The sequence below is a fragment of the Arachis hypogaea genome, chromosome 12 (assembly GCF_003086295.3).
Source record: "Arachis hypogaea cultivar Tifrunner chromosome 12, arahy.Tifrunner.gnm2.J5K5, whole genome shotgun sequence".
Taxonomy (NCBI): domain Eukaryota; kingdom Viridiplantae; phylum Streptophyta; class Magnoliopsida; order Fabales; family Fabaceae; genus Arachis; species Arachis hypogaea.
Window position 1 is genome coordinate 69,969,722 of NC_092047.1, and position 16,800 is coordinate 69,986,521.

General features: G+C 37.3%; 1 non-coding gene across 1 annotated transcript; it reads right to left on the bottom strand.

Annotated features, from left to right (window-relative positions):
• Positions 1 to 8,951: 8,951 nt before the first annotated feature.
• On the bottom strand, positions 8,952 to 9,059 carry LOC112732062 (small nucleolar RNA R71). Its single transcript, XR_003167803.1, has one exon. It is a non-coding gene; the product is annotated as a small nucleolar RNA R71 (small nucleolar RNA).
• Positions 9,060 to 16,800: the final 7,741 nt, after the last annotated feature.

Consider the following 16,800-nt stretch of genomic DNA (forward strand, 5'->3'; position numbering starts at 1 on the left):
TTTAATGTCTTCCCAATCCTTAATTCAACAGCTTGGCATTCTTCTGTTATCTGTTTAGATAGCTGCTGTCTTGTCTGATCCAATTGTGCTTCCATATTCTGGTTAGCACTTTTAGTGTATTGGAGCATCTCTTTGAATTCTACGAATTGTTTTGTTATAATAAGCAATTGCTGATTGAGTTCAGCAACTTGTTCCTGAGGACTAAGTTCAATGGATACTACTTTCGCCTCTTCTTTCAGGGAGGATTCATTACTCAAGTACAGATGCTGATTTCTAGCAAATGTATCAATGAGCTCTTGAGCCTCTTCAATTGTCTTTCTCATATGTATAGATCCACCAGCTGAGTGATCTAGAGATATTTGATCTTTTTCTGTAAGCCCATAGTAAAAGATGTCTAACTGCACCCACTCTGAAAACATTTCAGAGGGGCATTTCCTTAGCATCCCCCTGTACCTCTCCCAGGTATTGTAAAGAGATTCATTATCCTCTTATTTAAAGCCTTGGATGTCCAGCCTTAGCTGTGTCATCCTTTTTGGAGGGAAATATTGATTCAGGAATTTATCTGACAATTGTTTCCATGTTCTTATACTTGCTGTGGGTTGGTTATTTAACCACCTCTTAGCTTGATCTTTTACAGCAAATGGAAACAGTAATAATCTGTAGATATCCTGATCCCACTTCTTTATCACGTACTGTGTCAGAAATTTGTAAGAACTGTGCCAGAAACTCAGTAGGTTCTTCCTATGGAAGACCGGAATACTGGCAATTTTGCTGCACCATGATAATGAGCTGAGGATTTAGCTCAAAACTGCTTGCTTTGATGGGAGGTACACAGATGCTACTCCCATATACAGCCGTAATGGGGTTAGCATATGACCCCAGAGTCCTTTTGGACTGTTCATTTCCACTTAGGTCCATGATGGAGAAAAGGAAATTGATGTGAATTGCAAATAAAATATATTTTTATTTTTATTTTATTTGATTAAAAACAAACCGAATAAATAAAAAAATAAAATAAAATAAAATAATTAGAAATTAAAATATAAATTTCGAAAACAAAAAGAAAAAGGAAAAATAAATTCAAAAACTAGAATAATTACTTAATTAAGAAGATTTGAAAAACTTTGGATATGATTTTTGAAAGGGATTTTGAATTTAATGAGAAAAGAGAAAAACAATAAAATGACACCAAGCTTAGAATTTTTAGATCAAAACAAAGAAAACAAGCAGGAAAACTTTGAATATCAATGTGAACACTGAGAGCAACTTTTGAAAAACTTTTAAGAAAACCGAAACACAAAGGACACCAAACTTAAAATTTTTTTATACTCTGAGCACTAATAATTCGAAAAAAAATGAAAGAAAAATAAACTTATGCAGTTGACACCAAACTTAAAATATGAAACTAAACTCAAACAGAAGACTAAATTATGAAGTTATTGGTTTTGAAAATTTTCGAAAATAATTTAGAAAAATAAAATAAAATAAGGATTTTAAAATTTTAACCAAAAACAATAATAGAAGACTCTAAATCAAAAAGAAAAATTTTTCCTAATCTAAGCAACAAAATAAACCGTCAGTTATCCAAACTCGAACAATCCCCGGTAACGGCGCCAAAAACTTGGTGCACGAAATCACAATCACACTTTTGCAATTCCGCACAACTAACCAGCAAGTGCACTGGGTCGTCCAAGTAATACCTTACGTGAGTAAAGGTCGATCCCACAGAGATTGTAGGCTTGAAGCAAGCTATGGTTATCTTGTAACTCTTAGTCAGGATATCAATAATTCTCATATTTAATTGTAAAAAGTAAAAGAACATGAAATAAATACTTGTTTTGCAGTAATGGAGAACAGGTTGAGGTTTTGGAGATGCTCTATCTTCTGAATCTCTGCTTTCCTACTGTCTTCTTCTTCATGCACGCAAGGCTCCTTCCATGGCAAGCTATATGTTGGTGGATCACCGTTGTCAATGGCTACCATCTGTCCTCTCAGTGAAAATGGTCCAAATGCGTTGTCACTGCACGGCTAAACATCTGTCGGTTCTCACTCATGTTGGAATAGGATCCATTGATCCTTTTGCGTCTGTCACTACGCCCAGCACTCATGAGTTTGAAGCTCATCACAGTCATCCCTTCCCAGATCCTACTCGGAATACCACAGACAAGGTTTAGACTTTCCGGATCTCAGGAATGGCCGTCAGCAATTCTAGCCTATACCACGAAGGTTCTAATCTTAGATTAGAAACCCAAGAGATATGCACTCAAGCTATTGCAGATAGAATGGAGGTGGTTGTCAGGCACGCGTTCATAGGTGAGAATAATGATGAGTGTCACGGATCATCACATTCATCAAGTTGAAATGCGAGTGAATATCTTAGAATAGAAACAAGTGTGATAGAATGGAAAACAGTAGTAATTGCATTAATTCATCGAGACACAGCAGAGTTCCTCACCCCCAACCATGGGGTTTAGAGACTCATGCCATAGAGAATACAATATGAAACGTGTAAAGTGTCATGAGGTGTGTAAATACAATAGCAAAAGGTCCTATTTATAGAAAACTAGTAGCCTAGGGTTTACAGAAATGAGTAGATGATGCAGAATCCACTTTCGGGCCCACTTGGTGTGTGCTTGGGCTGAGCATTGAAGCTTTCACATGTAGAGACTTTTCTTGGAGTTAAACGCCAGCTTTTGTGACAGTTTGGGGGTTTAACTCCAGCTTTTATGCCAGTTCTAGCGTTTTGACGCCAGAAATTTTATGCTGACTTGGAACGCCAATTTGGGCCATTAAATCTCGGGCAAAGTATAAACTATTATATATTGCTGGAAAGCCCAGGATGTCTACTTTCCAACGCAATTGAGAGCGTGCCAATTGGGATTCTGTAGCTCCAAAAACTCCACTTCAAGTGAAGGGAGGTCAGAATCCAACAGCATCTGCAGTCCTTTTTCAGCCTCTGAATCAGATTTTTGCTCAGGTCCCTCAATTTCAGCCAGAAAATACCTGAAATCACAAAAAAATACACAAACTCATAGTAAAGTCTAGAAATGTGATTTTTAAATAAAAACTAATAAAAACATAATAAAAACTAACTAAAATATACTAAAAACATACTAAAAACAATGCCAAAAAGCGTATAAATTATCCGCTCATCACTCACCATGGAGTTTCAAAGTTGTCATAAGAAGATATTTAATAAGAAAATCCTTTTCAAACTTAGTGATTATCGTTGCCTTATGAATCTTTTAAAAACCAATAGGTAATCGTTCAAAACCTTTTCAAAGAAACAATTTTTAATCTATCAGAAATCCGAAACCTTTCCTTTCTTATAAGAAAATCTCAATCAGAAACCAACCACATAATCAAACAACACACAATCATTAATTTAGCACCAAAGGTCATTCTCAAATATAGCACACCAGGACAAACACAGACAAGACAGACAAGGAAAGCACAGGTTTAGGTAGCAGTTACAGCAAATAGTTCAAGTAGCAGTTAAGAATAGTTTAGCAATTAGGCAAACCCAAAAAAGTTCAAACCCAAACAAAGCATACAAATGCATATGATGCATGCCTGTCCTATGGCTGATGAGGCTCATCTGTCGGTTATCCAGCCAACCCGACAAGTCTGAATTGACCTTAGACTGTCCCCCGGCATGCATCCCCAAGAGTCTATGCATAGCTTTTTCTCAAATAATCAATATTACTCAATGGGGGTAACATTCCCGGGAATTTATATAGTGCCCGGTCACACTTACGTCATAGGGTCAACAGAGTATCGAGTTTTCAACCTGGTATACGTGGTGGCAAGCCACAACACTTAATCCAGGGAACCTCGTATCTCAAATATTTCAAATTCATAAGCCATATAAATAATTCATTCATCATTCATCAAGATCTAAGCCATTCTCAATATCATCATCATTCGTCAATCCATATCTCATTTCCAAATTCATTCAAAAATCACATTTCAAAGTCAATCCTCATCATCCTTCTTTCCGTTCCATTAATCAACAATCCTATTTTAAAACATAATTCTTTCTTTTCTAAATAAGTCAATATTAAAACATATAATGTTTAGAAACTAAATCTTTTTAAACAATTACTTCAGGCGAAACTTCCAATTATATAAAATTTTGGCAGCATCTCCTCTAAAATTCAGACTCTGCCACCCTTTTCGGGTCCCAACCAAATCAAACCAAACGCCTGTTAATCATTTAAATCACTTCCAATTACCATTATCACAACAACAACACTCAACCCAAGGAAATTACAAAATCCAGAATTCAATCTACCAATCCTATAAATTGCAATTTAAATCATCTTCAATCGACATCATCAATTAATAATTAAGAATCCTCGGTCTTCTCAGACAGTTTCAAACCAGACCATTCCTCAAACCCTTTTCGAATCATTTCCAAAATAGCAAATCATTCTCAATAAACAAACCGCTTTCAAATATCAAGTCCTTTCCAAATTTATTTTAAAATCAAATTCCGATATCAAGTCGGATTCAATATCAAATCGAATTTCAATATTAAATCTTTTCTAAAAATCAAATCGTTTCCAAAATTAAACTAAATGCCAATAATAAATCTCTTCCAATAATTCAAGGAAAACCACTTTAACAACATCAATCAACTAATCAAAATATCCAACTTTTTCAATCGATCAATCTATCAATCAAACTAATAATTTCATTCATCCAAAATAACTCAATTCAATTCATAAGACTTACGAAATCACAAAAAAAAATGTATTTTATGCATTAATATCGATTTATAACAACTCTGGAAAGTAAAACAAGTTTAAGAAATGCACCCCTACCTCAGTTAGTCGAACCCATCGAATTTAAACGCAATGATCCCATATTTGTTCATTTCAGCAGCGGCAGTGATGAGCGGATAATTTATACGCTTTTTGGCATTGTTTTTAGTATGTTTTTAGTAGAATCTAGTTACTTTTAGGGATGTTTTCATTAGTTTTTATGTTAAATTCACATTTCTGGAATTTACTATGAGTTTGTGTGTTTTTTTGTGATTTCAGGTATTTTCTGGCTGAATTTGAGGGACTTGAGCAAAAATCAGATTCAGAGGTTGAAGAAGGACTGCTGATGCTGTTGGATTCTGACCTCCCTGCACTCAAAATGGATTTTCTAGAGCTACAGAACTCAAAATAGCGCGCTTCCAATTGCGTTGGAAAGTAGACATCCAGGGCTTTCCAGCAATATATAATAGTCCATACTTTGGCCGAGTTTAAACGACGCACATGGGCGTTGAACGCCAGTTCTACGCTGCTATCTGGAGTTAAACGCCAGAAACACGTCACAAACCAGAGTTGAACGCCAGAAATATGTTACAACCTGGCGTTCAACTCAAAGATTGACCTCTACACATGTAACATTCAAGCTCAGCCCAAGCACACACCAAGTGGGCCCCGAAAGTGGATTTATGCATCAATTACTTACTTCTGTAAACCCTAGTAACTAGTTTAGTATAAATAGGACTTTTAACTATTGTATTAGACATCTTTTGATCATTTTTTAGATCTCTAGACCCCCATGGGAGGCTGGCCACTCGGCCATGCTTACCTTGTATTCACTTATGTATTTTTCAACGGTAGAGTTTCTGCACTCCATAGATTAAGGTGTGGAGCTCTGCTGTTCCTCAAAGATTAATGCAAAGTACTACTGTTTTTCTATTCAATTCAACTTATTCCGCTTCCAAGATATTCATTCGCACTTCAACCTTAATGTGATGAACGTGACAATCATCATCATTCCCGCATGAACGCGTGCCTGACAACCACTTCCGTTCCACCTTAGATTGAATGAATATCTCTTGGATCTCTTAATCAGAATCTTCGTGGTATAATCTAGATTGATGGCGGCATTCATGAGAGTCCGGAAAGTCTAAACCATGTCTGTGGTATTTCGAGTAGGACTCTGGGATTGAATGACTGTGACAAACTTCAAACTCGCGAGTGCTGGCGTAGTGACAGACGCAAAAGGAGGGTGAATCCTATTCCAGTATGATCGAGAACCTCAGATGATTAGCCGTGCTGTGACAAAGCATTTGGACCATTTTCACAAGAGGATGGGATGCAGCCATTGACAAGGGTGATGCCTCCAGACGATTAGCCATGCAGTGACAGCGCATCGGACCATTTTCCAGAGAGGATAAAAAGTAGCCATTGACAACGGTGATGTCCTTACATAAAGCCAGCCATGGAAAGGAGTAGGATTGATTGGATGAAGACAGCAGGAAAGCAGAAGTTCAGAGGGACGAAAGCATCTCTATACCTTTATCTGAAATTCTCACCAATGATATACATAAGTATTTCTATCCTTATTTTATTATTAATTTTTGAAAACTCCATAACTATTTTATATCCGCCTGACTGAGATCTACAAGGTGACCATAGCTTGCTTCATACCAACAATATCCGTGGGATCGACCCTTACTCACGTAAGGTTTATTACTTGGACGACCCAGTGCACTTGCTGGTTAGTTGTATCGAAGTTATGAATGAAAAACGATTTATTAAGACGTGCGTACAGAGTTTTTAGCGCCGTTGCCTGAGATCACAATTTCGTGCATAATGTTTTTGGCGCCGTTGCCGGGGATTGTTCGAGTTTGGACAACTGACGGTTCATCTTGTTGCTCAGATTAGGTAATTTTCTTTTTGTTTTCTTTTCAAAAAATTTTTCAAAAATCTTTCAAAAATTTCTCATCTATTTTTGAAAAAAAATATAAATCTTTTCAAAAATATATTCTTCTTCAGAATTTTTAAGAATGAATTCTAGTGTTTCATGAAGCATGTTGAAGCATGGCTGGCTATAAAGCCATGTCTAAACTTTTTTGGACTGAGGTTTTGGCCTAAAATTGAATGAATTACTCGCATATTCATGCTAAAGCTTGACTGGCTATTAAGCCATGTCTAACCCTCAGATTAGAGCTTTAGACTAAGATTGCAAAATTTCTGGAATTCATATTAAAAATTTTGGAATCCTTATTTTTCTTTTTCACACTAATTTTCGAAAAATATAAAATAAAAATACAAAAAAATTAGAAAATCATAAAAATAAAAAATATTTTGTGTTTCTTGTTTGAGTCTTGAGTCAATTTTAAGTTTGGTGTCAATTGCATGTTCATACTGCATTTTTCGAAAAAATCATGTATTTATAGTGTTCTTCATGATCTTCAAGTTGTTCTTGGTAAATCTTCTTGTTTGATCTTGATGTTTTCTTGTTTTGCATCTTTTCTTGTTTTACATGTGCATTTTTGCATCCATAGAGTCTAAACATGAAAGATTTCTAAGTTTGGTGTCTTGCATGTTTTCTTTGCATCAAAAAGTTTTCAAAAATATGTTCTTGATGTTCATTATGATCTTCAAAGTGTTCTTGGTGTTCATCTTGACATTCATAGCATTCTTGCATGCATTCATTGTTTTGATCCAAAATCTTCATGCATTGCATCATTTTCATGTTTTTCTCTCTCATCATTAAAAATTCAAAAATCAAAAAAATATCTTTCCCTTTTTCTCTCTTAAAATTTCGAAAATTAGATTTGACTTTTTCAAAACTTTTTAAAATTTAGTTGTTTCTTATGAGTCAAATCAAATTTTCAATTTAAAAATCTTATCTTTTTCAAAATCTTTTTCAAAAATCAAATCTTTTCATTTTTCTTAGTTATTTTCGAAAATTTTAAAAAATATTTTTCAAAAAATATTTTTCTTAATTTTATCTCATAATTTTCGAAAATATCATCAACAATTAATGTTTTGATTCAAAAATTTCAAGTTTGTTACTTACTTGTTAAGAAAGATTCAAACTTTAAGTTCTAGAATCATATCTTGTGATTTCTTGTGAATCAAGTCATTAATTGTGATTTTAAAAATCAAATCTTTTTCAAAACTAATTTTAATCATATCTTTTCAAAAATATCTTTTCTAACTTCTTATCTTCTTATCTTTTCAAAATTGATTTTCAAATTTGTTTCAACTAACTAACTAACTTTTTGTTTGTTTCTTATCTTTTTCAAAACTACCTAACTAACTCTCTCTCTCTCTCTAATTTTCGAAAATATCTTCCCTCTTTTTCAAAATTTCTTTTTAATTAACTAATTATTTTAATTTTTAATTTTAATTTTTGAAAATTACTAACCTTTTTCAAAAACTATTTTCGAAAATCACTAACTCTTTTTCAAAAATTATTTTTGAAAATTCTCTCTCTCTCTCATCTCCTTCTGTTTATTTATTCATCTACTAATACTTCATCTCACCAAAAATCCGAACCCTCTCTCTCTGAGTTCAGATTTTCTCTTCTTCTTTTCCTCTACTCACACAGGGACCTCTATACCTGGGTAAAAAGGATCCCTATTATTATTATTATTATTTTTCTGTTCCCTCCTTTTTCATATGAGCAGGAGCAAGGACAAGAATATTCTTGTTAAAGTAGATCCAGAACCTGAAAGGACTCTGAAGAGGAAACTAAGAGAAGCTAAATTACAATAATCCAACAAGCACCTTTCAGAAATTTTCGAACAGGAAGAGGAGATGGCAGCCGAAAATAATAATAATGCAAGGAGGATGCTTGGTGACTTTACTGCACCTAATTCCAATTTACATGGAAGAAGCATCTCCATCCCTACCATTGGAGCAAACAATTTTGAGCTGAAACCTCAGCTAGTTTCTCTGATGCAGCAAAACTGCAAGTTTCATGGACTTCCATCTGAAGATCCCTTTCAGTTCTTAACTGAATTCTTGCAAATCTGTGATACTGTTAAGACTAATGGAGTAGATCCTGAAGTCTACAGGCTCATGCTTTTCCCTTTTGCTGTAGGAGACAGAGTTAGAGTGTGGTTGGACTCTCAACCCAAAGATAGCCTGAACTCTTGGGATAAGCTGGTCACGGCTTTCTTAGCCAAGTTCTTTCCTCCTCAAAAGCTGAGCAAGCTTAGAGTGGATGTTCAAACCTTCAGACAAAAAGAAGGTGAATCCCTCTATGAAGCTTGGGAGAGATACAAAGAACTGACCAAAAAGTGTCCTTCTGACATGCTTTCAGAATGGACCATCCTGGATATATTCTATGATGGTCTATCTGAATTGGCTAAAATGTCATTGGATACTTCTGCAGGTGGATCCATTCACCTAAATAAAACGCCTACAGAAGCTCAAGAACTCATTGACATGGTTGCTAATAACCAGTTCATGTACACTTCTGAGAGGAATCCAGTGAGTAATGGGACGCCTATGAAGAAGGGAGTTCTTGAAATTGATACTATGAATGCTATATTGGCTCAGAATAAAATATTGACTCAGCAAGTCAATATGATTTCTCAGAGTCTAAATGGAATGCAAGCTGCATCCAACAGTACTCAAGAGGCATCTTCTGAAGAAGAAGCTTATGATCCTAAAAACCCTGCAATAGCAGAGGTGAATTACATGGGTGAACCATATGGAAACATCTATAACCCCTCATGGAGAAATCACCCAAATCTCTCATGGAAGGATCAACAAAGGCCTCAACAAGGCTTTAATAATGGTGGAAGAAATAGGTTTAACAATAGTAAAACTTTTCCATCATCCACTCAGCAACAGACAGAGAACTCTGAACAAAATACCTCTAATTTAGCAAACTTAGTCTCTGATCTATCTAAGGCCACTGTAAGTTTCATGAATGAAACAAGGTCCTCCATTAGAAACTTGGAAGCACAAGTGGGCCAGTTGAGTAAAAGGATCACTGAAATCCCTCCTAGTACTCTCCCAAGCAATACAGAAGAAAATCCAAAAGGAGAGTGCAAGGCCATTGAATTGATCACCATGGCTGAACTTGTAAGGGAAGGAGAGGACGTGAATCCCAGTGAGGAAGACCTCCTGGGACGTCCAGTGATCAATAAGGAGTTTCTCTCTGAGGAACCAAAGGAATCTGAGACTCATTTAGAGACCATAGAGATTCCATTAAACCTCCTTATGCCATTCATGAGCTCTGATGAGTATTCCTCTTCTGAAGAGAATGAGGATGTTACTGAAGAGCAAGTTACCAAGTACCTTGGTGCAATCATGAAGCTGAATGCCAAATTATTTGGTATTGAAACTTGGGAAGATGAACCTCCCTTGTTCACCAATGAACTGAGTGATCTGGATCAACTGACATTGCCTTAGAAGAAACAGGATCCTGGAAAGTTCTTAATACCTTGTACCATAGGCACCATGATCTTTGAAAAGGCTCTGTGTGACCTTGACTCAGGGATAAACCTCATGCCCCTCTCTGTAAATAGAGAAACTGGGAATCTTTGGGGTGCAAGCTGCTAAAATCTCATTAGAGATGGCAGACAATTCAAGAAAACAGGCTTATGGACAAGTAGAGGACGTGTTAGTAAAGGTTGAAGGCCTTTACATCCCTGCTGATTTCATAGTCCTAGATATTGGGAAGGATGAGGATGAATTCATCATCCTTGGAAGACCCTTCCTAGCCACAGCAAGAGCTGTGATTGATGTTGACAGAAGTGAACTAGTCCTTCAATTGAATGAGGACTCCCTTGTGTTTAAAACTCGAGGTCATCCTTCTGTAAACATAGAGAGGAAGCATAAAAAGCTTCTCTCACTGCAGAGTCTACCAGAGCCCCCACAGTCAAACTCTAAGTTTGGTGTTGAACTCCCATATCCAAACTCTAAGTTTGGTGTTGGGAAGTCTCAACAATGCTCTGAATATCTGTGAGGCTCCATGAGAGCCCACTGTCAAGCTATTGACATTAAAGAAGCGCTTGTTGGGAGGCAACCCAATTTTTATTTAACTATATTTTTATTAGTTATTTGTCTTTATAGGTACATGATCATGTGGAGTCACAAAATAAATATAAAAATTGAAAACGGAATCAAAAACAGCAGAAGAAAAATCACACCCTGGAGGAGGATCTCACTGGCATTTAAACGCCAGTAAGAAGCATCTGGCTGGTGTTCAACGCCAGAACAGAGCATGGTTCTGGCGCTGAACGCCCAAAATGGGCAGCATCTGGGCGTTTGAACACCAAAATTGCACCCTGGAGAAGAGCTGGCGCTGAACGCCCAGAACAAGCATGGTTCTGGCATTCAACGCCAGAAATGGGCAACAAATGGGCGTTCAACACCCAGAACAAGCACCAATCTGGCGCTGAACGCCCAGAGTTGTGTGCAAGGGCATTTTGCATGCCTAATTTGGTGCAAGGTTGTAAATCTTTGAACACCTCAGGATCTGTGGACCCCACAGGATCACCTCAGGATCTGTGGACACCACAGGATCATCTCAGGATCTGTGAATCTCATAGGATCCCCACCCACCTCACCCTCTCTCTCTCTCCATTCATGGTCATCCCTTCTGTTTTCCATTCACCACTCACATCCATACACACATCCCTCCATATCCTCCATATCTTCTTCTTCTTCTTCTATTCTTTCTTCTTTTGCTCGAGGGTGAGCAACATTCTAAGTTTGGTGTGGTAAAAGCGTAGCTTTTTTGTTTTTCCATAACCATTAATGGCACCTAAGGCCAGAGAAACCTCAAGAAAGAGGAAAGGGAAGACAATTGCTTCCACCTCTGAGCCATGGGAGATGGAAAGATTCATCTCACAAGCCCATCACTATGAAAAGGATGGAGCAAATAAGAGAGCACATTCATGGATCTCAACAGGCACATGAAGAAGCTCATCATCAAGAAACCCCTGAGATACCTCAAGGGATGCACTCTCCTCCACATAATTTTTGGGAACAAATCAACACCTCCCTAGGAGAATTAAGTTCCAACATGGGACAATTAAGGGTGGAACATCAAGAGCACTCCATCATCCTTCATGAAATAAGAGAAGATCAAAAAGCAATGAGAGAGGAGCAACAAAGACAAGGAAGAAACATAGAAGAGCTCAAGGACATCATTGGTTCCTCAAGAAGGAAACGCCACCATTACTAAGGTGGACTCATTCCTTGTTCTTATTTTCTGTTTTTCGTTTTCTTAATGTTAAGTGCTTATCCATGTTTATGTCTTATTACATGATCATTAGTAGTTAGTAACTATGTCTTAAAGTTATGAATATCCTATGAATCCATCACCTCTCTTAAATGAAAAATGTTTTAATTCAAAAGAACAAGAAGTACATGAGTTTCGAATTTATCCTTGAACTTAGTTTAATTATATTGATGTGGTGACAATGCTTCTTGTTTTCTGAATGAATGCTTGAACAGTGCATATGTCTTTTGAAGTTGTTGTTTAAGAATGTTAAATATGTTGGCTCTTGAAAGAATGATGACAAGGAGACATGTTATTTGATAATCTGAAAAATCATAAAAATGATTCTTGAAGCAAGAAAAAGCAGCAAAGAACAAAGCTTGCAGAAAAAAAAATAGCGAAAAAAATAGAAAAAAAAAAGAGAAAAAGCAAGCAGAAAAAGCCAGAGTTCTTAAAACCAAAAGGCAAGGGTAATAAAAAGGATCCCAAGGCTTTAAGCATCAGTGGATAGGAGGGCCTAAAGGAATAAAATCCTGGCCTAAGCGGCTAAACCAAGCTGTCCCTAACCATGTGCTTGTGGCGTGAAGGTATCAAGTGAAAACTTGAGACTGAGCAGTTAAAGTCAAGGTCCAAAGTAAAAGAAGAGTGTGCTTAAGAACCCTGGACACCTCTAATTGGGGACTTTAGCAAAGCTGAGTCACAATCTGAAAAGGTTCACCCAGTTATGTGTCTGTGGCATTTATGTATCCGGTGGTAATACTGGAAAACAAAGTGCTTAGGGCCACGGCCAAGACTCATAAAGTAGCTGTGTTCAAGAATCATCATACTGAACTAGGAGAATCAATAACACTATCTGAACTCTGAGTTTCTATAGATGCCAATCATTCTGAACCTCAATGGATAAAGTGAGATGCCAAAACTATTCAAGAGGCAAAAAGCTACAAGTCCCGCTCATCTGATTGGAGCTATGTTTCATTGATAGTTTGGAATTTATAGTACATTCTCTTCTTTTTATCCTATTTGATTTTCAGGTTCTTGGGGACAAGCAACAATTTAAGTTTGGTGTTGTGATGAGCGGATAATTTATACGCTTTTTGGCATTGTTTTTAGTATGTTTTTAGTAGAATCTAGTTACTTTTAGGGATGTTTTCATTAGTTTTTATGTTAAATTTACATTTCTGGACTTTACTATGAGTTTGTGTGTTTTTCTGTGATTTCAGGTATTTTCTGGCTGAAATTGAGGGACTTGAGCAAAAATCAGATTCAGAGGTTGAAGAAGGACTGCTGATGTTGTTGGATTCTGACCTCCCTGCACTCAAAATGGATTTTCTGGAGCTACAAAACTCAAAATGGTGCGCTTCCAATTGCGTTGGAAAGTAGACATCCAGGGCTTTCCAGTAATATATAATAGTCCATACTTTGATCGAGTTTAGATGACGCAAATGGGCGTTGAACGCCAGTTCTACGCTGCTGTCTGGAGTTAAACGCCAGAAACACGTCACAAACCAGAGTTGAACGCCAGAAATACGTTACAACCTGGCGTTCAACTCCAAGATTGACCTCTATACATGTAACATTCAAGCTCAGCCCAAACACACACCAAGTGGGCCCCGGAAGTGGATTTATACATCAATTACTTACTTCTGTAAACCCTAGTAACTAGTTTAGTATAAATAGGACTTTTTACTATTGTATTAGACATATTTTGATCATTTTTTAGATCTCTAGACCCCATGGGAGGCTGGCCACTCGGCCATGCTTACCCTGTATTCACTTATGTATTTTTCAACGGTAGAGTTTCTGCACTCCATAGATTAAGGTGTGGAGCTCTGCTGTTCCTCAAAGATTAATGCAAAGTACTACTGTTTTTCTATTCAATTCAACTTATTCCGCTTTCAAGATATTCATTCGCACTTCAACCTGAATGTGATGAATGTGACAATCATCATCATTCCCCCACGAACGCGTGCCTGACAACCACTTCCGTTCCACCTTAGATTGAATGAATATCTCTTGGATCTCTTAATCAGAATCTTCGTGGTATAAGCTAGATTGATGGCGGCATTCATGAGAGTCCGGAAAGTCTAAACCATGTTTGTGGTATTCCGAGTAGGACTCTGGGATTGAATGACTGTGACAAACTTCAAACTCGCGAGTGCTGGGCGTAGTGACAGACGCAAAAGGAGGGTGAATCCTATTCCAGTATGATCGAGAACCTCAGATGATTAGCCGTGCTGTGACAAAGCATTTGGACCATTTTCACAAGAGGATGGGATGCAGCCATTGACAAGGGTGATGCCTCCAGACGATTAGCCATGCAGTGACAGCGCATCGGACCATTTTCCAGAGAGGATAAAAAGTAGCCATTGACAACGGTGATGTCCTTACATAAAGCCTGCCATGGAAAGGAGTAGGATTGATTGGATGAAGACAGTAGGAAAGCAGAAGTTCAGAGGGACGAAAGCATCTCTATACCTTTATCTGAAATTCTCACCAATGATATACATAAGTATTTCTATCCTTATTTTATTATTAATTTTCGAAAACTCCATAACTATTTTATATCCGCCTGACTGAGATCTACAAGGTGACCATAGCTTGCTTCATACCAACAATCTCCGTGGGATCGACCCTTACTCACGTAAGGTTTATTACTTGGACGACCCAGTGCACTTGCTGGTTAGTTGTATCGAAGTTGTGAATGAAAAACAATTTATTAAGACGTGCGTACAGAGTTTTTAGCGCCGTTGCCTGAGATCACAATTTCGTGCACCAGGCAGCAACTCTAATAGCTTGTTAGTACCATTAATACTATCACCTATGATAATTCCATCAGCAAACAGGGAAGGCAGAGCAACAGTGTTAAACAGAAACATAGGTTTTCTTTACTCAAAATAGAAAAAGACTAAGAAACAAAATGGAAGCAGAGTAAGGATTAAAGCTTACAGGTTCAAGAATAGGAAAATCAAAACCAGAAGAAGAAGGTTAGTGCTATCTTCAACTTTGATGGCGGTGCATGACTCACCAGCGACCGTGGCAGCAACGGCAACGTAACTTATTATAAGCACTTTATTCAATACAAATAGTTTTAGCAACATGCTTTAAGATAAAAACAAATTGGTAGAACAAGGAAGAATCAGAAACAAGGTTAGGCTTACCAAAACAGTAGCGGTTTAACGGTTCAAAATGGAGCCAGAGCAACAGCACCAGCAACTCCAGCAGCTGCAGTAGAGTTCTTGTCAAATTTTAGAAACCAGAAGCTGAACTGGCTAGCCTCTCTCTCTCACCAGCGACGGCGACTCCGACCAAATCAGCAACGGCGGCTCTGACCACACCGGCGGCGATGGCAACGGCAACGCACGAAACTCCTCCAACGGCGGCAACGCAGGGCTTGATGACGACAAACCCTAGTAGCAGTGGTGGCAGTAGTGGCTTCGATAGCAGCCCCCATGCGTGGTGGTGACGCAGCAAAGGCTCTCTCCTCCACTGAAGCTCGCGCGGCTCTTCCTTCTTCCCTGAACAGGGTCGATGAACAGAGGTGGCGGCTCCTTGGACGACAGCGGCGGCGCGACCAGGGACGAACGCGCGGCTTCAGCGGCGATGGTGGTTACGACCCCGACGACGAGATGGCGCGGCGACTGAACGACGGCAGTAGCACGGCCCCTCTCTCTATCCTTCCTATGCTCTCTGTGCTCTCCCTTTCCTCCTCCCCACTCGGTTCTTCCCACTTCTCTCTTTCCTTTCTTCATTTCTTCTGTACGTGGGTGTATAGGGCTTGGTGGCGGTAGATGGTGAGTGGCTGTGAGGTTAGGATTTAATTTAGGATAAAATTAGGGTTTTGTGTATATGAAATTGGGGATTTTGGGTTAATCTAGAATCTAATTGAATCTCTAAAATTAATCTAAAATATTATTTATTATATTAAAATATTAATTGATTTGAAATCAAATACTCTAATTGAAACTATAAGGTAATATAATTAATTTTCTCTATTTATAAAATTATTTGTATTAAATTCTGAAATCTCAATTATTTAAACCAAATCATATAAAATTTTTGTTATTTTTCATTTGCTAAACTTTATAATTTAAATATAGAAAATAATTCGACAATTATAAAATCAGATAAAACCTTAAATTACTTTAAACTCAATTAATCAAAATTTGTTTTAATTATCTTTAATAAAATAATTTCAGAGATTAAAATACTTAATGATAAATAAATCTAAATTAGCTCTGAATAAAATCTTCTAAAATTTCTAGGTCTTACATCTTACCCACCTTATAAAAATTTTTGTCCTCGAAAATTTAAAGTAATATATAAGGTAATACATAGTCTTTGCACTCTACCTTTTAAACACTTTATAGAGAAGTATGAAATCTTAGTATGCATATATAAATATTCAAAACTTTACAAAAGCTTGGGGAAACAAAATAGAGTGTAAATCAAGATAGGCGTTCACAAAACAAAACGGTAGCTTGTGTGGTAAAAGGGCTATAAAGCAGGCTGGTATAACACAATGGATATAATGCTCGCTCTCAGATCTCTTACCCATTTCAAAATTTCAACTCCCCAACTCCATCACTCACTTCACAACTGTATAACCTATCACAATCCTAACATCTGCAAACTTTTACGAGGAACAAACGGCTATACTCCTCATAACGTTGCATACTTACCACTCCTTCTTTCACGTTTACGAATGGCATTTTTAAAGTTTCGTTTGCTACCCATAAAATTCATACGTGATTCTAAGGCAATCCTCGAGTTTATTTAAAATAATACAAGACCTTGGAAAAAGACAAGCAATAAAACCCGCCA